The sequence below is a fragment of the Ictidomys tridecemlineatus genome, chromosome 7 (assembly GCF_052094955.1).
Source record: "Ictidomys tridecemlineatus isolate mIctTri1 chromosome 7, mIctTri1.hap1, whole genome shotgun sequence".
In the NCBI taxonomy this organism is placed as follows: Eukaryota; Metazoa; Chordata; class Mammalia; order Rodentia; family Sciuridae; genus Ictidomys; species Ictidomys tridecemlineatus.
The window spans coordinates 165,481,638-165,507,689 of record NC_135483.1 but is presented as its reverse complement, the minus strand read 5'-3'; the positions used below and the strand labels follow the sequence as shown (position 1 = coordinate 165,507,689).

At 37.3% G+C, this 26,052-nt stretch overlaps 1 protein-coding gene and 2 pseudogenes across 3 annotated transcripts in view; 1 reads left to right on the top strand and 2 right to left on the bottom strand.

The window, feature by feature from the left end:
• Cflar (CASP8 and FADD like apoptosis regulator) overlaps positions 1–176 on the bottom strand; it is a 57,027-nt gene extending 56,851 nt beyond the window's left edge. The window contains exon 1 of one of the 2 annotated variants that reach the window (XM_013364597.4): positions 43–176. The gene's annotated coding sequence lies outside the window, so the exon portion shown is untranslated. The remainder of the gene's footprint in view (positions 1–42) is intronic. The other variant, XM_021735657.3, reaches the window with a different exon arrangement.
• On the top strand, positions 95–17,232 carry LOC120893088 (small ribosomal subunit protein eS27-like pseudogene; annotated as a pseudogene). The gene is made up of 3 exons (XR_005738063.2): positions 95–233; positions 12,998–13,065; positions 13,435–17,232. The product of XR_005738063.2 is annotated as a small ribosomal subunit protein eS27-like pseudogene (transcript).
• LOC101966192 (E3 ubiquitin-protein ligase FANCL pseudogene) lies at positions 5,546–7,151 on the bottom strand (annotated as a pseudogene).
• Positions 17,233–26,052: the final 8,820 nt, after the last annotated feature.

The following is a 26,052-nucleotide window of genomic DNA, read 5'->3' as shown; positions in this document are numbered from 1 at the left end:
ACTGCGGTAGCCTGGGCTTGCCCTGGACGTGTCTCAACTTACAGTTTCCCTGAGCGGTCCAGAGACCCCACGCACGAGACCCCTAGGAGTCCCCTTTGAGTTGAAAAACCGGCGAGACCGTCAACCGCTGCTTCCTGTTAATGCTTTCCTGTTCTACAACAGCTGAGTGCTCTGTGAAACCGTATTGGATGTTCGAAGTTTTGTTTTATGGTCTCCGCTAGTGTGTGGGAATAGTAAGTGGCAAAAGTGAACATGCTTTATGGTTTAATCTATTCCTAATAACTACTTCCCCGAGATATTTTAACTATTCCCCCCACTCCCTGTCATTGCTTTGTTTTGTTTTTAAGGGTGGGTGGGGGGATTTTTTAAGTGCGTGTGGGTATTTGCTGGGGGATCAAGCTCAGGGAATTTCCAATGCTAGTGAGATAGGAACTTGGGAATATGGAAAAAGAAAGATACACAGTCTCAGAAGTGCCTAGAAACTGATGGAAAGCAGGAAAAGCCCATAAACCTTTGAAATGTAAAACAAGCCTTTCCCACCAGCCCCGCCCAGGTCCTTAGTCCTCTACCTAAGGGGCTTAACCCTTAAACCCTGCTCTTGCCTGCACAAAATAACACGAGGGAAATGTGCAAGCGCTAGAAAAGCTGGCAGGAAATCGAATCACTCCACCCTGGCTCCACCTGTAGGCCAGCCCCTAACTACTGTCTGTCTGCATGAAAATATATATATATATACATATATATATGTATATATATATATATATATTTAAATATATATATTCAACTCAGGGGCACTTTACCACTGAGCCACATCCCTAGCCCTCCTTTTTATTTTGTTAAAAGCCTCGCTAAATTGCTGAGGCTGTTTTTGAACTTGTGAACCTCCTGCTTCAGCTGGGATTACAGGAGTGCTCCACTTTGCCGGCCCTCTATAAATATTAATACCCCATATCAAGATGTTGCTATATCTCTAGTAATGGCCAGTTTACTACCTCAAATGTGTATTTATTACTTTACCCCAAAAGTTCTCTCTCTCTCTCTCTCTCTCTCTCTCTCTCTCTCTCTCTCTCTCTCTGACATTGTCTCTTATATACGTCTACTTTCCCATATAAATCTATGTCTCTGGTATGTGCCAAAATTCTTGTCCGTTTCATATGCCAAGAACTCTACTTTCCGCGTGTCCTGAGTAGAGTACCCCTCTATAGGACCTCCTGTGACATTAGGACAAGTTATCTACCACTGGATTATATGTCCAATCCTTAAAGTTTTCTTAATTTTTGGCTGGAGTTGTAGCTCCATGGCACAATATCTAATTAGCACGTGCAAGGCCCTGGATTTGATTCCTAACACAACTTTTTTTATTTTTTGACAGGAAAATTACAAGAATAATACCAAGAGATTAATACTGATATGACAGCATAAAGAGCTGACCCACCCTAAGTGAAACTATTGAAAATTATGGCCCTAAAGGCAAATAGCAAATAAACATCAATCTAAAAAAATTATATGAAAATTTTTCCATGAAAAAGTACTGGACTGTGGTACCAAGTCTGTCTGCATGAATCAATACTGTCCTTCCCCCTCTCATTTTGCAAGACAGATTCGAGACTGCTGCAACCCAAACCACAAAGCTTCCCAGTAACACTCATCAGAGGAACAGGATGTCAGCATTCTTATTCCTTTTCTTTTCCTAGGCACATGATGCTGAGGCTAAATCATGGGTTAGACTAAGTGTGGATTAGAGATAAGGGATTCCCTTCCATCCAGCTGCAATTCATGGAACAGATGCTCCACCTTGGGCTGGAGTGCTAAGATATTGGAATTCTGATTACCTTTAACCCAGCTCCTCAAATGGTACTCACATGAAGAGAGAAGCTGGGAGGACTTCAGCCTGCTTCCCTTTGTCCACCTAAGCTCTTGGACCACAAACATGACTCTAAGAGAAGCTTGCTATTTTCTAACCCCAGATCCAGGGACTTGATTCAAAGATTGTGCTTGGGGGTTAAGCAATCCATAAAACAGCCCTTTATCTCTTCCCTAAAGAATGACTTCATTTGCATCAGAACATGGAAAAGTTCAAGCCAAAAAGTGATCTAGCAGAGATTATGATAATAGATAATTGGGAAGAGATTCAAGATATAGTAGGCTCTCTATTCACTAGTTAAGTGTCCATGGATTCAACCAACCTCATACCAAAATGAAAAAGAAATTGTGTTTTTACTGAACATGTTCAGGCTCCCTGCCCTTATCATAATTCCCTAAAAATACAGTATAACAGTCATTTATGTAGCATTTACATTATATTAGGTATTATAGGTAATCCAGAGATTATTTTAAATATACCAAAAGATGTGTGTAGTTTATATGCAAATACTAACCATCTCATAGTAGGAATTTGAGCATCCAAGGATTTTGATACATGCAGGGGGTTCTGAAACCAATGGATGTAGAGAAAACTTGTAGGCCAGCTAGCTTTCAGGAAAGAACAAATTAAGATAGCTGAGAAGAGCTCTCCTAGAGTAAGAACAAATATTACACAATGACCTTGTAAACTATTCCTTCAAAGGGGTTAAATTTCAATTGGATTTGTCTATGGAGCAATTTATTTTGAGTACCTTTGGAAATAATAAAACAATCAGCTGGAAATTAATGATGTTTAACATCTAGATGTGAGTGGTGAGATGAATTTCATCGAATCCAGCCAATCACTGAACAAATACAGATGCGCCTTAATTTAAGATGGGTTATGTTTTGATAAACCCACTATTTTAGTCAGCTTTTTCACCACTGTGACTAAAAGACCCAGGCAGAACAATTACAGAGAAGAAGTTTATTTGGAGGCTCACAGTTTCAGAGGTCTCAATCCATAGACAGCTGGCTTCATTCCTCAGGACTTGAGGTGAGGCAGAACATCATGGTGGAAGAGTGTGGTAGAGGTAAGCAGCTCACATGGTGATCAAGAAGCAGACAGAGAGACTCCACTCTCCAGATACAAAATATATACCCCATGGCCACGCCCCCAGTGAAACATTTCCTTCAGCAACATTCCATCAGTCTCCAGTCACCATTCAGTTAATCTCACCAGGATTGATTAACTGATTAGGTTAAGGCTATGACCCAATCATTTCTTCAAACCTTCTTGCATTGTCTCACATGTGAGTTTTTGGTGGACATTTCATATCCAAACCATAACACCCACCGAAAACATAAGTTGAAAATGTATATAATACACCTAATTTATTGAATATCATAGTTTAGTAACACAGTTCATCATAGAGTATCAGTTGTTTGATCTCTTGATTGTGTGACTTCTGAGAGCTGCAGCTTTCTGTCATTGCCCAGCATCACAAATGAGTATTATAGTATTATGGCTAGCCCAGGAAAAAGTCCAAATTCAAAACTTCAAGTAAGATTTTTACTGAATATGTATGACTTCCACGCCATCATAAAGAGGAACATAGTAAATCTGGGATTATTTGTCATACTGACAAGTCCCAGGGACATGGAGGAGAGATCAGTACTGAGAGTTGTCACATATATTATCTTAAATATCCTTTTTTTCCTTTAATTTTTTTTAGTTGTTGATAGACATTTATTTTTTTATTTTTATGTGGTGCTGAGAATCGAATCTCCAGTGCCTCACACATGCCAGGCAAGTGCACTACCGCTGAGCCCCAGCCCCAGCCCCTCTGAAATATCCTTTTTCCAACAAAGAAATTATCAGGCAGGCAAGGAAACGGGAAACTATGACTCATACATTGAAAACAAAACAAAAAGCTTATGAGAATGACCAGATGTTGGATTTGTCACAAAAAAAGGAATTCAAATAGCTATTATAAACATGTTCAATGAACTAAAGAAAATATGATTAAAGAAGTAAAAGGTAGGGTGGGGTTGTAGCTCAGTGGTAGAGTACTTGCCTAGTACATGTGAGGCTCTGGGTTCAATCCTCAGCACCACATAAAAATAAATAAAGGTATTAAAAAAAAGTAAAAGGTAAGGGTGACATTTATTTGCTGTCACAACAAATAGAGACTCAGTAAAGAGATAAAGATTATTTTAAAATTAACCAAGTAGAAATTCTAGAAAATATAATTCTGGAAATTATGAAAATACCAAAAATTGCAATAACTGAAATAACTTCGTTAGGGGCTCACTAGCAGATTTGAACTAGCAGAATAATAAGCTAATTTATAGACAGATCTATTAAGATTATACAAGCCAAAGAATAGAGAAAAAGAACAAAGAAAAATGAAGGAAATCATAATATAATCCCAGCGATTTGGGAGGTTGAGGCAGGAGGATCATAAATTTGAAGCCAGTCTTGGCAATTTAGCAAGGATCTAAGCAAGTTAGAGAGACTTTGTCTCAAAATGAAAAACAAAAAGGCAGATACTGGGGATGTGGCTTAATGGTTAAGTGCCCCTGGGTTCAATCTCTGCTGGTGGTGGGCGGGGGTGATGAAGAAAGTCTCAGAGAAATGAGGGACACCTTTAGGCACAGCAATAGACTTGGAAAGTCTTTCAAGACTTTAGCCAATTTCCCCATTGACTTTTAGTAACAGATAAAGACAGATGTATGGGAAGTCACTCTGAATGACCTGCGCCTTCCATTCTGAAGCAAGAGGCTCTGACTGATCACTACTAGTGACTTGGGTGATGTCCTAGTTCAGAAAGTTGAGGGCGTGTCTTCAGATGTGGGCGCGTCACCCATGGAGTTGAGCTACACTCACCTATTCCTTTGTAATACTATCCCTTTGCCCTCTTTGGGATAGAATGTTCCATGGGAATTCCCTTTGTGTGTCCCCTTCTCTTGCTCTGCCTTTGGGTGTGGCCTTCCTAGATGTCACTCAACCTGCTGACAGCAGACATCAAGAAGCTAGACTCAACCCCCTGAAACCTGACCCCTTGCCTCATTTGAATGGCTTCTGCTCAATAAAAGGGTCAGCAGGTGCTCCCTCCCCTCCCCACTCTTCTCACCCTTAAGGTCAGAGGAGCCAGCACAGAAAAAGATATTGCTGTCTCTTGTGTGATTATTTTGTGCAGCCCAGTTCACCTGGAGTGACCCTGAGTGTTTTAGTCAGGAAGAACACAACACAGATGTATATTATTGTGACTTCATTATTATTTTCTTTTTGATGTTAGTATGTCCTGCCTTGTATTCTCTCTAATATATAAAAATTATTTGGGGCTAGGGATGTGGCTCAAGCGGTAACGCACTCGCCTGGCATGCGTGCGGCCTGGGGTTCGATCCTCAGCACCACATACAAACAAAGATGTTGTGTCCGCCAAGAACTAAAAAAAAAATAAATATTAAAAATTCTCTCTCTCTCTTTAAAAAAATTATTTTGATAATTTTTAAAAGTTTCCATCTCATCAGAAAGTATTACATTGTTTTTTGCGGGGTTTTTTTGGTTTTTTTTGGGGGGGGTATCAAGAATTGAACCCAGTGGTGCTTTACCATACATCACCAGTCTAGTCCCTTTTCTTTTCTTTTTTTTTTATTTGGCAGGGTCTTGCTAGCTAAGTCACTGCCTGGCCTCAAACTTGTAATCCTCCTTCCTCAGCCTCCTTAGTTGCTGGGATTACAGGTGTGCACCACTGTGCCTGGGATAAAAATGTTACATTGTTATTTCAGGGTTTTCTGCGAGATATATTCAAGGTAATTGGCTTATTATAATATGTATATTCACTATATATGATGTTAAAACTCTGCTCAATAGTGAGCAATACTCTTAATCACTCATAAAAACATATTTGATAGAAAGGTTGTCTGTACTGGAAATTATCACACATTTGATTAGTAATGATGTCACTAAGTTAATCAAGTTGAGAGGCTTAAAATAATAAATTCTACAGTCCATAGTAATATCAAAATTTTTTTCTAAGATAGCACAAGCTGGAAATTCAATTTCCAAAACATCTTTCAAATTTTTTAACAGGCTCTTTTCTGGATCCCATGAGTTATATGTTCCTGCTCATTTTAATTCCCTGGGGTTATACTATATGGTCTGCTCGAAGAAATCAGCACTTAGGAAGCATAGTAAAATGATAGATTCTACCTCTATATTTATGGAAGCATCATTCCCTAATGCATTCTGCATACTGTTGCACTCTATGTAGGGTTTTTGTTTGTTTGTTTGTTTGTTTGTTTGGCTCAAGTACCCAGGTCTCATTGATTTCATCCATAACATCCCCAAATGCCTTCAGTGATTTTAATGCTGCCAAAACTGACTATGAATGCTTATTAAGGAGCTCTGTGGTGTCCAGGAAACAGAAAATGGAACAGGAAAATCCACAAATCAATCTGGCGATTCTTCAGGGTACTTGGCTTTCAACTTAAGAGTGATTAGATGCTCTCTACTGAGGCATTTTTGGCTTTTAACTCTATGCTACCTATACAAGTTTTCCAACTGAGAGTTCCTATCTCTTTAATAAGGCAAGTGCGGGGGTGGGGGTGGGGGAGGTAATGCATAGAGCTCTTATCTATTCTTTCAAGTAACTTCCAAAACTATCTTCAACTTCATCATAAAGTTCATTAGATCAAGAAAGTGTTCTCTGTTACACCAACTGATGGTGTCCATTAAGCATTGTTCTCTGCCACCAACTATGTAATGATCTCATATTCTTCAGTTACAGATCTTCTGCAATAATATTCTAAAGTGGAAGTTTGTTCCCTGAACCAGAATGAATCCTTCATACTCTGTTTTCTCCAGGTTTTCAGTGTCTGGAGAGCAATAAAGAGACTAAATGGGCAGGTTCTTGCACATGCACAGTTGGCATGTTGGCATGTACCTGCATCTATCTATCTATTTCTTTCTTTCTTTCTTTCTTTCTTTCTTTCTTTCTTTCTTTCTTTCTTTCTTTCTTTCTTTCTTTCTATCTTTCTATCTTTCTATCTTTCTATTTCTATCTAGCTTACAATGGACTTGTGACTCCCTACTTTAATCACTGGGAGAAACTCTGTTTAAATCAATATTTATTTTGATGCTCAGCTCATTCCAGATTTGGCCAAGAGAGTCCCTTCAAGTTGGCTTCTGTGTCCTTTTGACATGCATTTCTTGTTCTTTGCATACTTCCTTGTTTTCTGGCACACTCAAATGTTCCCTGTGCAACTTGTCCTTTCCCTGCCTCAGTGTTGGAATCAGTCATTTCTTCAAGAAGTCTTGATTCCTTTAAGTGAAGTCTTTATTATTTAGAAGCCAAGATCTGTATGTTTTCTTTTCTTTTCTTTTCTTTTTTAACTTTATTTATTTATTTTTATGTGGTACTGAGGATTGAACCCAGTGCCTCACACATACTAGGCAAGTGCTCTACCACTGAGCCACAACACACACTGCCCCCCCCCCCGCATATTCTGTTTTTTAATTGTTATTGGCAGGTAACGATCCAAAATCTTCTCAATGGACAGAACTATATATATATATATATACATTTCTTATTCTTTGAGTACTTCCTTGTTTTCTGGCACACTCAAATGTTCCACGTACAACTTGCCCTTTCCCTGCCTCAGTGCTGGAATCAGTTTTATATATATATATATATATAATATATATATTATAAGTATATTATATATATATATTATATATATTATATCCACATGCATATATTTACATCTATATTTATTTCTATTCATGTCTATATTTCTTGAAATTCATGGGCCCCCACAAACTATTTCCATTCATTTTCAAAATGGCAGAGTTTATTAGATTTTATTTTTATAACTCCTTTCTCCAACAATGAGATATTTACTTATTTGTGTAACTCTCTCATATCTAACCAATCTCTCAATGTCACCTTTGCCCCCTCTCCTGCATAGACCCCCCCCCCAACCTACTCAGGCTCTGATAACATCCCACACCAGACAGTCTCTCCTCTTAAATGCTTATATTGCCCTGCCCCTCATAATGACTTTAGAGTTGGATTATTTAGGAAGGAAAGGGTGAAAGGAAGAAGGAGGGATGCTGCAGTCTGGCTGGGCACAAATCAAGAGCCACTGAAGCAGGAACAAACTTTATTTCTGAACTCCACCAGCACACTCCACACACACTCCCAGGAACTCTCCCGAATGCCACGCGGCTCCTCCAGGAACCACCAACAGGAAATTCCCTCCTCCTCTGGCACTTCCCCAACCAATGGGAACTCTTCAGGAATCCCCTCAAGAGCTCAACCGGAACTCAAAGGGAACTCTTGGAGAACTTAAAAGTCATTATCTTAATGGTGCTGACGTTACCTCTCAACCACTACTTCTGGCAAAAATGCCATGTGTCATCCCGACTTGGCTGTGGCCCTCAACAGAAGGGGAAAGTTTTTAAAAGTTATAAATGGGAAGGGGAGATAGAGGTCACTTTTTGGATACAAAAAACCAACACAGATAAGAGGAATAAGTTTTGGTGTTCTACAGCACAGTAGGGAAACTATAGTTAATATTTTTTTGTTTATATACATCTGTGTGTGTATATATGTGTGTGTGTGTGTGTGTGTGTGTGTGTGTGTGTGTGTGTATTTTTTTTTCTTTGCAGTGTGGTGAATGAATTTAGGAATTCATACAGGCTAGATGAACACTCTACCAGCACTATTGTATATATCAAAATAACTAGAAGAAAAGGTTTTTGTTTGCTTGTTTGTTGTTTTTTGTTGTTGCATTTTTATACTGGTATGGAACTCAGGGTCTCTTTACCATTGAATACATCCTCAGTCCTTTTTATTTTTAATTTGAGACGAGGTCTTGTTAAGTTGCTGAGAGCCTCTCTAAGTTGTCAAGCCTGATCTTGAACTTGTGACCTTCTGCCTTGGCATCCCAAGTTGCTGGAATTACAGGCACGCACCATTTCACCTGGCCAGAAGAAATGATTTTCAATGTTCCCAACACAAAGAAAATGTAAATATTTGAGGCTATCAACATGATAATTGCCATAATTTGGTCATTACATATTGTATACATATATTCCATAAATATGTACTATCACTATGTATTGATTTTAAAATGATTTTCAAAAATCATGAATTAGTGTTGAATTTAATCAAGTGCTTTTCTTCATCTCCCCAGAGGCAATCTTTTCATTCTTTTAAGTAATTATTTTGTGTTTCCAAATAATATGTTTATAGCTGGGTGTGGTGATGTGGGTCTGAAATTGCACTAATTGGGAAGCTGAGGTGGGAATGTAATTTGAGCCTAGGAGTTTGTGAGCACCCTGGGCAACATAGTGAAACCCTGTCTCACATCATAATCAGAATCATATTAATGTGCTTATATTGCTACATCTTGATTTTTTGGAAGCAAAAGATTAAGACATTTCCTATTTACTTCATAGTATACAAGAGGAGACTGTAGTTCTTTCTCATTGTTCCCACTCTGTTTGCCCCTGTGTTAGTCAGCTTTGTGACAAAATACCTGAAAAAAAAAAAACAACTTAGAGGAAGAAAGATTTATATTGTGTCCTTGTTTCTGAAGTTTCAGTTTCTGTTGAGTTGGCTTCTTTGCTAGGGGCCTATAGCGAGGCAGAGCATCATGGTGGAGAGTGCCTGGTGGAGCAGAGGCGCTCACTTCATGGTGACTGGGAAACAGAGGGAGAGTGATCACAAGGAAAGGGGTGGGGACAAGATATGCCCGTTCCAAGGCACATCCCCAGTGACCTACTTTCTCTAAGTAAGCCCCACCACTTATGATTTCTACCACCTCCCAATAATCCATGCAGCTAAGAATCCCTCATTGTATTAATCCATTGATGTCAGAGCCCTCAAAGGTATAATCACTTCCGAAAATCCCCACCTCTGAACACTGCTGCATTGGGAAACAAACCTTCAACACATGAAACTTTGGGGGACTTTCTAAATCTAAATCATAACAATCATTAACTTTTTATTTCTCCATCTTCTCAAAATAGTTACATTCTGATTTTTGATTAGATTAATCTTCAGCAATTATGCTACAGCTTGAGTATCTCTTATCCAAAATGTTTAGGGCTTGGGCTGGGGATGTGGCTCAAGCGGTAGTACGCTGGCCTGGCGTGCATGCGGCCCAGGTTGGATCCTCAGCACCACATACAAAGATGTTGTGACCGCCGAAAACTAAAAAAAAAATAAATATTAAAATTCTCTCTCCTTCTCTCTCTCTCTCTCTTTAAAAAACAATTAAAAAAAAACACAAAATGTTTAGGGCTAAAACTGCTTTTGATACCATATCTTAAAACTACTTTAGAACTTTTACACATTCATAATGAAATATCTTGGGGATAAGACTTAATTTTAAACATAAAATTCATTTGTTTCATATATATCTCATATGCATAACTTGAAGATAATTTTACACACATTTTATGGTACCTTTGTTTTGACTACAACCCATCACCAGAGGTCAGGTGTGAAATTTTCCACTTGTGACCATCAGGTTGGTTCTCAAAAAGTTTTGAATCTTGAGGCATTTTAGATCTCAGATTTTTGGATTAGGATGCTCAACCTTACTGCAGTCATGCAGATAAGAGTCACAACCCAGTCACAGCCTTCCAAACTATGATTACTTTCCTGCACAACTTCTCATTTTCCCTAGAGTTAATAATTGTCTTGGCTGGGCATGGTGGTACATGCCTGTAATCCCGGTGGCCCAGGAGGCTGAGGTAGGAGAATCGCAAGTTCAAAGCCAGCACCATCAACTTGCTTAGTCTAAGCAACTAAGCAACTCATTGAGACTCTATCTCTAAATAAAATACAAAAAAAGGGGGGGGGCGGGGATGGGGATGTGGTTCAGTGGTTAAGTGCCCCTGGGTTCAATCTCCAGTACCAAAAAAGAAACAGCAGCAACAACAAAACACTCTTGTTTGGTAGTTTTCTATGTAATTCACCCTTAAACTCTTCATCATTTATTCAAATCTTGTCTTAATCTATTGACATATAAGTATATTATTAATTTCAAGTTCCTGGAGAAGTCACTTCCTGAGTCATTGGTCATGCATTCTGAAAGTTTATAATATGTTCCTTGAATCCATAACTCAATTCACTGGCTGGGCACTCATCTGGAAACTCACATCCTCTTAAGTGTTTAGGAAATATTTGTTTAGTTGGTTTCATTTTCATTTTTTCTTCTTTCTCTGTTCTTTGGGTATTGTGCTTTCTGAACCTGCTCTGTATATTTTTCTCCTATTTTTCATTGCTTTGACTTTTTTTTTAAACTTTACTGTATTTATTATTATTATTTTATGTGGTGCTGAGGCTTGAACCCAGCGCCTCGCACATGCTAGGTGAACGCTCTACTGCTGAGCCAGCCCTGCTTTGACTTTTTACTCTACTTTCTGTGATACTTCCTCTATTTCCCAATTCTTCTTCCTCTATCTCCCAACTCTTCTATTTTTTCCCCAATCTCAGAGTTAAGAATTATAGATAGCTACATTAGAAAAAAGTTGAATCTTTTCTAAAACTGTGAAATGTAAAAAAGATTCAGAAAGGTGCATGAAATGTGAACATTCACTTTAATGAAGAGCCACAAGTCAAATATGCAGGTAACCATCACCCAAGATGCAAAATAGAAACATCTTAAAGGGCTCCTGAATGCATAGAAGAAGTTCTTTGCAAGCTTAGGCAAAGATTTCTTAGAACATACACACACAAAGCATTAACCATAAAAAAAAAAAACATTTAAAAATTGTTCTTCATTAAAACTTCTAAACCTCCTCTAGAAAAGATCACTTGTTTTAAAAAAAGCACATTTTTTTCAAATGGGCTAAATATTTGAACAGACATTTCACAAAAAAGGATGCACAAATAGCCAATAAGAACGTGAAAATGTGCTCAATAGCATTCATTATCAAGGAAATGTAAATTAAAAGATTACCAGAATGACTAAAATCAAAAGTTCTGACAATACAAAGTATCGGTGAGAATGTGAAACAGTTGCAACTCCAACACACAGCTGGTAGCAAAGTCAACTGATACAACTTGGAAAACAGTTTGGCTGTTTATAAATTGTGCTTTCCATATGACCCCTCAAAAGCACTCCAAAGTACTTATTCAAGATTTTTTTTAAGTGTATATCCATGCAAAGAGTTGAACACAAATGTTCATGACGGTTTTTCTAGTGATAACAAAAATCTGGGAGTAATTTAATTATCCATCAGTAGATAAACCGATAAGCCATGTGTGCTTTAGCCACACAATAGAATACAGTAAATGGGAACAAATAACTGATTCATGCAACAACAAGGATAATTGTGTCTTACATGCATGATGAAGCATTTAGAATAAACTAAAATGCATCAAAGTGGGGCTGGGGTGCAGCTCGGTGGTAGTGTCCTCGCCTAGCATGTGTGAGGCCCTGAGTTTGATCCCTGGCTCTGCAAAACATGGAAAAACAAAATGCATAAACTAGAAGATGTGTGAATGGATGTGTTAAAGCAAGTGTAATAAAATTTACTGCTAGAGTCTAGTGGTGAGTATATGGGTGCACATTATAAAATTCTGTCTCCTTTGCTTTACGATTGAATGTATTTATACTAAAATGTTAGAGAAGAAAACAATGTGCTGAGTCAAAGAATCCAGATACAAAAACATTTTACCATATGGTTTATTTATACAAAATTCTAGAGTAAACAAAACAAATCTATAGTGACAGAAAGATCTTCAGTGTTTACTTGTGGGCAAGAAGTGTTGATTGCCTAAGGGCATGAGGAAACTTTTGGGAATAATAGAACTATTCTGTACTTTGTATGATGGAAATATACATTTGTCAAAAGCCACCAAATTGTGTACTTAAAGTGAGTGTATTTGTTTATGTAAATTATACATTGATTAAGTCGATTTTGGAATGATTTGAAGAAAAAAAATGGGCAAACAAAAGCAGGAAGCTCTTCTTCTCAGGAAGCCCTGAGATCCTAAGTGTATCTAATCAATTCTGAATATCGAAGTGGATGATCCAACTAAGCTGTGCTCAATATCAGTGTTTTTGTTTTTCCTTTTGAGTTGTTCAGATTAACAGACTGGATTCTTCCCATCTCCTGTTTGCATAGGAAAGGCCTGGCTGCCAGAGCTCCTGATGGGGAGTGGGGAAGATGGATGAGGTTTTCTAGTCCGGAAGGTATCATTTATCTTGATCCTACTCTTTGTTCCTCTTAAAAAAAAAAAAAAAAACCCTTTCTTGCTTTGCTTCTACAACTCCATTCACTCCAGATTTACCTCCTACCTCTCTGATCATTAATTCTCTGTCTCTTTGTAGACTTCAATTCCTTTGTCTTTTTTCATAAATTCCTTTGCCTTTTAAGTATTGATTTGCCTTTGACTCTCCTCTTTTTAATAACCCTAATTTAGTTACCTTTTGTTTCAGTGCTCATACATCCCTTGGTAGTATTTCTGTAGTTTTTGCATCCATCCAATCTCTGCCACGTGCTGTTAGAGTTCTGTCTCTTGTTGTCATTTTTGAAGTACTAAAGGAATATGTTGATTACAGGGTCAAACAGAGAAAGGTAGTCAAGGTCAGAAGAGAGAAAAATCATCAGCACCTGACGGCCACCAGCTGGGTCAGCAGAGTTACAGACTTGGAGGGAGATGCTGACACAGATGGAGGGGAAGCTTAGGTGCAGATGTGGCCTCTCTGTGTCATACTGCTGCTCTGTGATGACCTATTTCCATTCTGCTCTTCCATAGCAGGGGAGCCTGTTCTCAACATCAAGTCAATGTGCAGGCACTCTGGTTTTCCTTCTTTTATTTTTGAACTCTTTTATCATAAAATGTTTGGGAAGAAAATATTGTGATAAATGAAAGAAGCTAAACACAAAGGAATATACAAAAGAATAGATACCTCTTCAGTGCTTAACACCAGAGTTAAATATAGAACTATTTCCCCATGGCTCAGGACACAGGCTCCATGGGACAATCTCTCATGCACACATCCCCTCCTGGGGCCTACAGTGCTGCTTTTGCTGGGGAAGCTATGTTTGAATGTAGACATGCAGTAAATGGTAGCTATTATTATATCTTAGGCATATTAATATGTGCTTTATACTCCACCCATTGCCTGGATCATTATTCTCATTTTGCTAAGGTGAAAACTGAGGTTCTGAGAGGCTCAATAATTAGGTAACCAGAGTTTAAAGGCATACATACAATAACAGGCAGAGATGTGATTCAAAACAAGGGAGTCTCAATCCAGAGACCATGCTCTAGGAGAAGAGTGTTGTGTGTTATTAACCAAAGAGGTGGCCATGCTGAGAAAAGACACTTGCTACCTCCACTTCACATAGTGACACTAGGCACTGGCTACATTTGGATAATCAGGCCAACCAATATCCAGCCTGAATTCCTCTATATCCTAAAGCAGGTGTTTCTAGACTGTGGATTGTATGGAATAGTAATTGGAACCAGATCTTATGATACCAAGCTTTGTTTGGGCAAAATAAGGATTTTTAAAAGAAATATATCTACTCCAAAATAAAGATTTATTATCTACTATCTCTTTAATTTCATGAAAGGGTAAAACAAAAATATAAATAACAGTAACCAAATATTGAATACTCCTTTAAATTGAATACTTGGAGTTTTATATAAGATTCACTACATTGTACATGTTTCTTTTTTTTTTTTCATATACTAAGGAAAAATTTCTTACAGATCGGCATCTGTCCTTAATTTGAAAATCACTATTCTAGAAGTCCAGGCTCTGCATCTTCATCACCATCTCCAACCCACCTGTCCTAATGAAAGTCCTTAATCGCCTGGTTCCTACCACTTTATAGCATGCCACTGTGACTTACAACCTAGCTCACACAGTCTTTGCCTGAGAGCTTTTTTTTTTTTTAAAACCAAGTATTGAACCTAGGAGTACTTAACCACTGAGCAACATCCCCAGACTTTTGGGACAGGGTCTCATTAAGTTGCTTAGGCTGGCTTTGAACTTATGATCCTCCTGCCTCATCCTTCTGTGCCCGGCTTGGTTTTTTTTTTTTTTTTTTTTTTGGTCCACATTGGGAGCCCACACCACCTTCCTATTTGACAGACTAGGAGGACCAGACTTTTAACTTCCTTCCCCCTGTGTCATTCCCATCCCTGTCTCCAGAAGTCCTTGTACAATGTCTGTGTACTCTAGCCTACAAGTCTACTCTCCATCACATTGCTCTAGAAAGGGCCATCCCTTGGGTTTAGGGATATGCATACCTGCAGTATGGATTGCTGTTGGGATTTGGAACTGGGGAACACCAAGATTCCTTAGTTCTCCCATCAGTATAAAGGTAATAATATAATAGTTCTAAACTCAGAATTACTATACACATTACTCTTTAGAATATGTCTGGCATATGGTAGGTGCTAAATAAATAAATTGATTTTTTTTACCTGGCATTGATCTAGCCTGGGAATATAAGAGGAAAAGAAAAAGGTCCTACACTTAGAGCATAGAAGTTGTACCACCAACCCCTACTCTGCCTCTTCTCAAATACTCCCTGGCTCCATGGTTAAATGCAAAGGACCAAATAAACTTTTTTAAAAATCTGGTCATGGGGGCTGGGGATGTGGCTCAAGCAGTAGCACCACATACCAACAAAGATGTTGTATCCGCCGAGAACTAAAAAATAAATATTAAAAATTCTCTCTCTCTTTCCCCTCTCTCACTCTCTCTTTTAAATAAATAAATAAATAAATAAATAAATAAAAATAAAAAATAAAACAAAATTTATATTAAAAAAAAATCTGGTCATGGGGCTGGGATTGTGGCTCAGTGGTAGAGCGCTCCCCTAGCACAGGCAGGACCTGGGTTCGATCCTCAGCACCACATAAAAATAAAGGCATTGTGTTGTGTCCATCTAGACCTAAAAAAAAAAAAAAAAAATCTGGTTGTATCAGGAGTCTATACTATAACATACATTAATTCATTTGTTTACCAAACAAATATTTTTGAGCTCTCACTATGTCCCAGGTACTATATAAAGAAATAGAGTCCTATCCTCAAAGTATTCCCAAGGAGGATGTGCAGATGTAAAATTTTGAAAGAAGAATCTGTCACCTGAGTGATCTGGACGGACTGTACTTGGGAAAGGATCACTATGCCTTCGGCTAGAGATTTGCTACATCCCTTCCTTAGAAGAGGAAAAGAAAAAAACACAAAAAGAAACAGCTAGTTCAAAGTCCAAATTCTTATTTTATGGATGTGAAATGTCCAGGTTGCTACAAGATTACCAGGGTTTTCAGCCATACTGAGACAGTGGTTCTTTGTGTAAGTTGTTCAACAGTGTTGGGCCAGCCTACAGAAGGAAAGCCAGACTCACAGAAGGTTGTTAATTTAGAAGAAAGCAACACTAATAATCTGTGCAACTTCCAGAATTTGTGTTTTCTCACAGAAGCCTTATGAGTTCAGTAATTCTAGTTACTCTACCAAAATAATGTAATTATATTTGATTTTGTAAGGTATACAACAATGATCTCCTATTTTAGTGTTTTTCAATAAAGTTTTGATTATGGATAACCCCCCCATTGAATAATGTGTTATGCATGCATTTACATGTACTCATACACAAAATGTTGATATGAAGTATATATGAGGTAATACCTTGTTTATCAAGAAATAATTTTTAGCCCTTAAATTGGCCAAGAACTAGAAAGAAAAAAATAGGCATTTAAATATACAAAATAGGTACCACCAAATTAATTCAGTTGATTTATAAGATCCTTGAGATCTAGTTATTTTTATTGCAAATGATAGCAAGTTCCTTGGCTAGTTTCCTGGGTTATTAGGAGCTGAGAATTAAAAAAAAAAAATCTGGATCAGAAGCAAGAGTAGCAGCTGGTCATGAAAGACGAAAAAGTATATATGAAGAAAATGATCAAAAAGGCATCTGGAGTCATCGATTATCTAGGCATCGCTGTGCCATGAACCAGTGTAATAACAGATGTTTTCAAGCTGACCGTGAGTCAGGCAAAGGCAAAGGATATTCTGTGCATACTGTTTCAAGAGAAAAAAATATTCAATGCATTTTAGAAGGGTTTTATGCAAAACAATTCAAAAATAAAAATGGTTTAATTTGTATAGAGTTGAATTATTGGGAGGATTCATTTAAATGATACAAAATAAATTGGAAAATATTGCCTTTGATTATTACTAATACATAACATTGAATTTTGCAGCGAGAACAACTACAGTATAGTCTATAATAAAAGGCTATTTATAAGTTCAAGATAAGAATGAACTTATTCTGCTTAAGCGGGAGTCATTGGGGGAGGAAGATTGGAGAGAGGTCTAAAAACTGCTTAAGCAAAAGCATGATTGTAAAATTGGGAAGAGATCATTTGAATAAAACTATCATTGTCTCTAGGTCAAGAGTATATATTCTTTAAACATTTCTGCTTTTTCAGTTTTTAAATGTTTTTTTAAAAAGTTGGAAAAATGTTATGTTAGATTTCCATTGTTGTGACAAAATACGCAAGAAAATCAAATCATAAGGAGGGAAGATTTATTTTGGCTCATATTTTTGTAAGTTTCCATCCATTTTTGCATGGCCTAATGCTTTGGACCTATGGCAAGGCAAAACATCAGTACAGGGAACATGAGGCATTACCTGCTTACCTCATGGTAGTCAGGAAGCAAAAAGAGAGGAAGGGTAACATCTCAATATACCCTTCTAGGATATGCCCACCCCAGCAACCTAACTTCCTTCAACTAGGTCCCGCCTCCTAAAAATCTGCAACCTCCCAATAGCTTCCTGATGGGAACCAACTCAAACTCTCAAATATTTGGGAGATATTTAATATCCAAACCATAACAAATACCTACATGTGATTATGTATTCTACCAATTATATTTGAATGCAATTCAAGACTTTTCAAATGTCTCATTTGGCTTAAAATTTTCATCTTGAGGTTTTGGTGTTTTTTTTTAATATAAACATTTTCTGTACAAATATTAGTCAAAAACAGCCATATCAAGAGAAAAGTATTTTCTCTGAAGTTTGGTATTAAAACCCAGATGTTCTACTGGGAAGACATTAATCAGGGAGATGCTTTGCAAGGAATGACTTTATGTTTCTGTTTCTTGTTTATTTTTTTTAATCTTTCTTGACTAATCTTTAAGGTGGAAGAAGGCAGGAACCATGGCTCTTTTTTTCTCATTGTACATCCAAAACTTGACACAGTACCTGGCATCCAGAAGTTCTCAGTATTATTTGGGCAATACTTGCTGCTTTAATAAAGTAACTCTGAAACTACAACAGCTTAACATCCACAGAAATTTAGTGTGTTATCATCTTGCTATTCAATATAGGTGTTTCTGGTGGGCAGCTTTCCAGGGAAAAGCTGATTTTAGGGACTGAGACTCTTCATATGTTGGCATAATCATTCCAAGAATACTTATTATCCTCAGCATTCTGTCATCAGAAGGAAAAGAATATGAAGAAGGTGTATCTACTTTTCAAAAGCTTGTCCTAGAAATGACACACTTTACTTCTATGCCCATTCCATTGTAACAGCGAGAGTAAGCCTGAGCTGGAAAATCTAGCTACATATTATCTTGAAGGACACTGGCTTTCTCTTATGCACTCTGGGAGCTAGGGCAAGCTATTGTTATCTAGAAAGCTACTGCCGGGACAGTTGCTTCTTGGGATGCTGGTCATACAAACAAGCTAACACTGATGCTGTCGCTGCTTCTGCAGTTTAAGATACAAAACTCTTCTCTGAGTAGGGATGGGTACAGTACTGAGGATCCCGTTGGATAGCATTCATGTTACTTGACCATCTGGCTATCACTGGACAGAATGCTGTGAGGGAGAGGAGGCTATGCTTGGCAAGTCACCTTGAGGGACAGAGGTGCTATCTGTTCAGTCTGTTACCACTGAATTCTTCTTAGAGTAGTCACTGATATTTTGTAAGTCTTCCCAAATAAACCAAATGTCTCCCATGCTTTCTCTAGGCATTTTCTTTTACTTTCCTGCAATTTACCCACTGCCCTGACATAACTGAGCTGTGGAAGTGACAGCAGCCATTTCCCAAGAACAATTCCATAATATGGAAAGGAGGCATATTTTAGTGGTCATCCAGCCATCTCTGCCATAGTAATTAAATACATGTTGAATGATGAATAAAGTTTCTTAGACTTCCTTTTTCTTTGCAAGTAACATACCATGCAAATCTCAAGATACGGAGTTTGAATACGGTCCATGCAACAACTGGTGGTTCTGTTGATTTTATATCTTCTCTACTGCCAAGCTGAAATAACAAGGATTGGAGTAACCTTCTGCTGAAACAAGTAAAGATCAGATGGATAAATGTATAAAATGACAATTCTCGGACACTGGATGTCAGGCACTGTAGGATAGTGATCCTTGAGAGAGGTGAGCACCATTATTACCTTGGCTTCCTGTCTGGAAAAACTTTCCAGGTTATGGCAAAGGAGGGGGAACTCAGGCAGAGATTGGTAGTCTCCTTTATTTGAAGAGACAGAGTCCAGGGAGGCCAAGATGGCTAGAGCTTGCAGGGCAAAGTAACAGAGAAGAAAGAGCTGCACAGTGGGAGAGCTCTAGGAATCTATAGAGTCACGCTTGTGTGTTCATCTGAGTACTAATCAGTACCTATGAATAAGGAAACAATCCAGGTCTGAGGAAAGAATCATCTGATGGAAGTAAAGGAACCAATTCTCAAAGTTCACACAGGAATAAAAATAGCTCAAGTTTGCACTATAGTGGAAAGTCTCACCATTCATGGATCACTTAGCAGTGAGAAAAAAATTATTGGGAAAAATTAACCCTAGACTAAAGGCTTTTCTGGTTTCATAAGACAAAGCTTAAACATGTCAAAAAGATTAAACAATTTATAAGTGATTTAACTACATTTTCAAACAAACCTCAAAAATATTTATAGGAATAAAAAAAAATCCGGCTTTCAGCAAGGCAAATTTACAATGTCTAGTATTTAATTTAAAAATTACAGAAGTGCAAAGAACCAAGAAAATATGACCCATAATGAGGACAACAATCCATCAATAGAATTAGACCCAGAAATGTCACAATATGGGAATTAGTAGATGGGAATATTAAAACAAATACTATAACCATATTTCGTATGCTCAGTAAGATAGAGGAAGACATGAAAAAAAACTCACATTAAACTTCTGGATGCAAACTACAGTGTCTGAAATGAAAAATACATTGCATAAAGTTAACAGCAGATTTGATACTGAAGAAGAAAACATTACTGAACATAAAGACACAACAATAGAAATTATCCAAAATGAAACTCAGAAAAAAATCTGCAAGAACAAAATAACCAGAGTAGCAGGAAAGCTGTAATATGTGTGTAATTAGAGTTCCTGGAGGAGGGTGAAGGGGACAGAAAAATATACTTGAAGATACAATAGGTGAAATTTCTGAATTAGATAAAACTATAAATCCATAGATCAAAGAGGCTCAGCAAACTCCAAGAAACATGACTAAACTACATCAATGAATGATCAATGATGATCAAATAGCTTAAAACAAAGGGTATATCCCTAGATGTGAAAGACCTGCCAATCTGTCCCATACCTTTACTTTTAAACAGAAACATAGTAAAGATGCAGTAGCCATGGACTTTTGCCAGCATGTGAAGTTGAGTGTTCACTTCATTCTCAAATGAATCAGACTAGACCTTAACACTTGAGATCCAATACCAGAAAATATTAGTTATCACCAGTTTTCTTCCAGATGGCCTGCCATTAATTGTCTATGGCTATTCCATTTCTTATATGCCAGCCTAGCTGGGTGATCCCCTTTGGTTCTAATCTTTTTTTTTAAAGTTTTATTGATTTTACTTTTTAAAATATATGACAGTGGAATACATTACAATTCTTATTACACATATAGAATACAATTTTTCATATCTTTGTATATAGAGTATGTTCACGCCAATTAATGTCTTTATACATGTACTTTGTCTTTTTGCATTACAATTCTTATTACACATATATACCACAATTTTTCATATCTCTGTTTGTATATAAAGTATGCTGACACCCAATTTGAGTCTTCATACATGTACTTTAGATAATGATGTCCATCACAGTCCACCATCCTTGCTAACCCCCTGCCCCCTCCCTTTCCCTCCCACCCCTCTTCCCTATCTAGAATTCATCCAATCCTCTCATGTTCCCCCTCCCTACCCCACTATGAATCATCCTCCTTATATCAGAGAAAATATTCAACATTTGTTTTTTGAGATTGGTTAACTTCACTTAGCATTATCTTCTCCATCGCCATCCATTTACCTGCAAATGCCATGATTTTATTCTCTTTTAATGCTGAGTAAAATTCCCCAACTTCCTTAAAAAAACTCCTATAGTGCAAGAATTAAAACCAAGAATCAATAAATGGGATGGAATCAAACTAAAAAGTTTCTTCTCACTGTGAAGTGAAAAGAGACTCTACATTCTGGGAGCAAATTTTTACCCCTTACACATCAGATAGAGCCCTAATCTCTAGAGTATATAAAGAACTCAAAAAGCTAAGCACTGAAAAAACAAATAATCCAATTAACAAATGGGCCAAGGACCTGAACAGACTCTTCTTAGAAGAAGATATATAATCAATCAACAAATATATGAAAAAATATTCATCATCTTTATCAATCAGAGAAATGCAAATCAAAACTATTCTAAGATATCATCTCACTCCAATCAGAATGGCAGCTATCATGAAGACAAACAACAATAACAACAATTGGTGAGGATGTGGGGAAAAAGGCTTTACTGGTGGGACTGCAAATTGGTACAGCCAATATGGAAAGCAGTATGGAGATTCATTGGAGATCTGGGAATGGAACCACCATTTGACACAGCTATCCCTCTCCTCCGTCTATACCCAAAGGACTTAAAAAAAGCATACTACAGCATACATAGCCACATCAGTGTTTATAGCAGCACAATTCACAATAGCTAAACTGTGAAGCCAACCTAGATGCCCTTCAGTGGATAAATGGATTTAAAAAATGTGGCATATATACACAATGGAATATTACTCAGCATTAAGTGGGTTCTAATCTTATACTCACATTCTTGCACAATCTGACTTGCTCAATCCATTGGACAGAAGTTTCTGACTTTGGCTCTCAGTACTTTTTCTAGACATGATTTGATAAGTGCCTTCTGCCCAGATCTCAGAACATGTTTCCAATAGATCAATGACCATTCCTACCAGTTTTCCTGTGAAAAATTTCCAGAAACAAATTAAAATTTTCTCACTATGTAGCCAAATTCTAGACAATGCTGGGATCTACCCGAGTGCAGGGAAAGTTTCTACATGTTGAAAGTAGAGAATCTTTTTCTTTCTTGTTTTCTTTTTCTTTTCTTTTTGGTACTGGGGAGTGAATCCAGGGGAACTTAACCATTGAGCTACATCCCCAGCCATTTTTTTTTATATTGTATTTTGAGACATAAGTTACTAAGGGCCTTGTCAAGTTACTTAGGTAACTTAGGGCCTTGCCAAGTTGCTGAGGCTCGATTTGAACTTGTGATCCTACCTCTGCCTCCTGAGCCACTGGGATTACAGGCATGTGCCACTGCACCTGGCTCTCAAAGTTGAGAATTTCAATTGAATTTCTTATTGAAATCTGGAGCCCAAATTGAAACACACCCTCACATGAAATATGACTTATGAAAAAAACTTTATATTTGCTGCCACTATCAATATTGAGCAATCATTAATAGTACTATTACCAGTAATACTAAGTCTATAACAAGGAACTGTTGTACCACTAAATTTTAATAATTTCAAATGTTAACTGGATGTGCTGATACACACTAGTGATCCCAGATTCAGGAGGCTAAAGTAGAAAGATCTCAAGTTCAAAGCTAGTTTCAGCAACTAAGCAAGACCTTCAACAATTTGGTAAGACTCTGTCAAAAAATAATAATAATAATAAATAAAATAAAATAAGCCAGACATGGTGGCATACACCTGTAATCGCAGCCAATCAGGAGACAGAGGCAGGATGATCACACATTCAAAGTCAGCCTCAGCAAATGGCTGGAGATATGGCTCATTGGTTAAGTGCTGCTAGATTCAATCCCTCTTAACAAAAAATAAAATTTAAAAAAAAAGTAAAATAAAATAGAGAACTGGAGTTTGTGTCTCTGTGGTAAAGCATCTCTGAGTTAAAGAGCCAGTACTCTCCCTAAAGAAAGTTGTATTTCTAGGGCTGTTCCATTTGTATTCCTTTTGTATTACTACAAAGTGTTATATTTAAATTTTTTTTCTTCTACTGTTGTCCAAAAGCCAAAACAAAACAAACGCCTAGACTTCTACATATAGGGGCTTTTAATCATAATACTCTCACTCTTGGACATGTTTAAATATCTACTGACAGTCCCTGAATTGTGGCCTATGTGCACAATGCTAAAATAAACCAGCATAGGGGCCACAGTTTCAGTAGCTCCAAAGGAGGCTAGGATCCAAGAAGTTCTGGAACACAAGTTTGTTTGTGTGAACCCCATCATGGGTCCAGATGCTAAGGAAGAAGTGAGAAAAAAAAGATGAAAATGTCTAATCCTAGGCTCAAGGAGTTCACTATTTAGAGGCAGTGAATTAAGGAAAGTGAAGTGAGATAAATCATAAATTAAGCATAAACATCATGGCAAGGACTTGAGGGAGTGGGACTTACTTATTTGAGGCAGGAATTAGGTTCTAGTAAGACAGAGAATGAAAAGGAATATGGAAAATCCTATAACTTCAACCAGTTGCTGAACTATGAATTTTGGAACTCTGTGGGGCTGCAACCAAGTCTGGCTTAGCAAGAAGGTGCCTCAGTGTCTCAGTGGCCTGTGGAGACCACAGGACTAGGCACAGAAGAGAAAGCTACCTGTTAATCTATGTGGCCAGGGCAATTCCACTGCTTGTTAGCATACCTCTCATGTGGCCTAGTCAGCCAGACAAACCCACTACATTTCACAGCAAAGCTGCATATGCAAGCTACTTTTTATTTTGGTCACTTTTAAGAACTACACGTTTTAGTATGTCCTTTATTACTCTTACTTACCAAGAATAATTGATTGACCTTAAAGGATAGTGAAAGGAGAAAAGAATGATGAAATATGTGAAGTAAGCATGGTAAAAGCTTCTGGGGAGATAAAAAGAAGAGATCATTATACAAATTGAGTGAGATTATCTAGTTTAATCAAGATGGAGAATTCTAATTTAAAAGAGAAGGTTCGCTAGGTGCAGCAACACTTATCTGTAATCCCAGCTACTCAGGATTCTGAGGTAGGAAGATCCCAAGTTTGAGGTCAACCTTGGCAACTTAAGGAAACCCTATCTCAGAAATATTAAAAAATAAAAGAGCTGTGGATCTAGCTCAGTGGTAAAGCACCCATGGGTTCAATTACTGGTACCATCAATTAACTAACTAAATAACTAAATAAACAAAAGAGAAGGTATCCATGGGATAGAAAAGAGACATAATACTAAACTTTTAAAACCTGCTGATTATGCTTTTACTTTCTCAGTTACTCTTTTTTCCCCTTCTTTGTTAACAAGTTAACTTTAGATGGTGAAATATAGGGGAATTTATAGCCCCTGTAAAAACTGATTTAAAAACCAAAATAGTAAAATTAAACAGTTTTGATTCAATTCAGCAAATATTAAGGACTTCCTCTTCATAAATCATTGTGATAGGAAAATAGTGTAACTGTGTATAAATAGTTTTTTGTTTGTTTGTTTGTTTTGGTACCAGGGATTGAATCCAGGTATGCTTATCCACTGAGCCACATCTCTACCCCTTTTTGTTATATTTTATTTTGAGACAGGGTCTTGGTGAGTTGCTTCCCCAAGTTGCTGAGTCTGTCTTTGAACTTGTGATTCTCCTATCTCAGTCTCCTGAACCTCTGGGATTATAGGCATGCACCACTAAGTAGTTTTAATGGAAATTATTATAATAATTATGATAAAATCATCATCAAAGATGAATAAACATGTCCAAATTAAACATGTATTGAACATTTATCATGTGTAAGGCCGTCTGTTGGAGATAAAAGGATAAATAGGGAAAGATTATCAAAATTTATAATCTGATAAAGAAGAAATAAGGAAAGTGTGAAAATATCTGAGCTACAAGACAGGGCAAGATGTGTTTTCTTAGGATGGTGCAAAGTTCTGTGCAGTTTTTAGGAGAAAAAGATCATTATTAACAATAAAATTTGAGGGAAGAGAGGTGGGAGGGAAAAGGAGGGAGAAGGGGAGTTGCATGGAAGATGGAAGGAGATCCTTATCATTATACAGAATACATGTATAATGTTGTGAGGAGAAAAAGAAAAAAAAGTGTTATCACATTAGATTGGATAGAGAGAAATGATGGGAGGGAAGGGGAGTGGGAGGGGGGATAGGAAGGGAAGCAGAATAGAATAGACATTATGATTGTTGTATGTATTTAGGTGACTCTATGACCAGTGTGATTCTGCAATCTGTACAATCAGAAAAATGAGAAATTATACCCCAATTGATTCAAATGTATGAATTGCCAAGATTATTGTAATGTCATGTGTAGCTAATAAAAAAAATTTTTTAAAAGAATGATCCTGGGATTCTCTGTGGGTTTCACTTTCCCTTCATCAACCAAATTCCTATCATCATAGGTAAATGGAACTTCTGTGCAATCTATGGACCTATTGAGGTGCGGGGACCTTTCCTCCCAGTGATTGCCTTGCTATTCTATTGCTTTATGGAAAAAATCAGATGTCAGATTATTTACCGTCTTTAGCAAAGGTATATATTAGATGGAAAAAGTGAAAATGACTATTTTCACATTGTCATTTTCTGACAGGCAAGCAAAGACACCACTTGAAATTCTTTTTCCAGAAGTATTATTTCATTTCAGAAATATATTTGTACTCATGGGGTAATTTTGAAGTGAATCTAAATAAAAATGTTTTCCTCCCTCAAAAAAATAAAAAAAGAATAAAATTTGGGCTGGGTTGTAGGTCAGTAGTAGAGCATTTGCCTCTCACGTGTGAGGCCCTGGGTTCGATCCTCAGCACCACATAAAAATAAACAAACAAAAATAAAGATATTGTGTCCATTTACAACTAAATATATATATGTATATGTATGTATGTATATAATATATA